The sequence below is a fragment of the Hesperophylax consimilis genome, chromosome 24, assembly GCF_061612785.1.
Source record: "Hesperophylax consimilis isolate HC1 chromosome 24, BYU_Hcon_1.0, whole genome shotgun sequence".
NCBI lineage: Eukaryota > Metazoa > Arthropoda > Insecta > Trichoptera > Limnephilidae > Hesperophylax > Hesperophylax consimilis.
The window spans coordinates 28,003,501-28,004,182 of NC_142859.1; positions in this window are offsets into that span (position 1 = coordinate 28,003,501).

Genomic DNA, 682 nt, shown 5'->3' on the forward strand with positions numbered 1-682 from the left:
TAGACAAAATCACAATTGATGCCATAGATATCGAAGTGGTGTTCAGAAACGAGCGAAACTTTTGAATCGCTCGAGGAGGACCGAGATATGTTTGCAGCTATAAGGAATATCTAACGGCCTCGGCTAAATAGGATAAAATAATTTTATGCGACAGAAACGATTAATTTATTGAAAATTTTCGAAATAAGTAAGTACTAAAAACTCAATCGAATGAACATATAATTCAATCGATTGCAAGCCCACGAGAATATTTTACAGACCTACACAGTTGTTTGCTGTCATGGCGTTGTCACATTTTGGGTATATCGTAGATATTTTGGATACAAAATTATCGTTTATATAAATGAATATTATTTATGGTACTGTACTGCCATTTGTACCTTTAAAATATTTTTTGTTGCCCAAAGTTTCTCACCACTTCCGAATACGATTGTGTCAAGAGAATAGCTTTTACCAACAGTCGCTGGATGTCACTAGTAACAATTATTCGACAAAGTTTTTGTCTGTGTGGTCTTGATTCAATATCTATATAATTCTATCACTTTTAACTTGAGTACACATGAATATTTTATTGATTACTACCCAAGTAACAATATATTATACTTATATGTTCGTCTGTATAAATATGTTTTGAATTTTATAGATATGTAATATTCGAATAGTTTTCTGTTTCTGGATATAA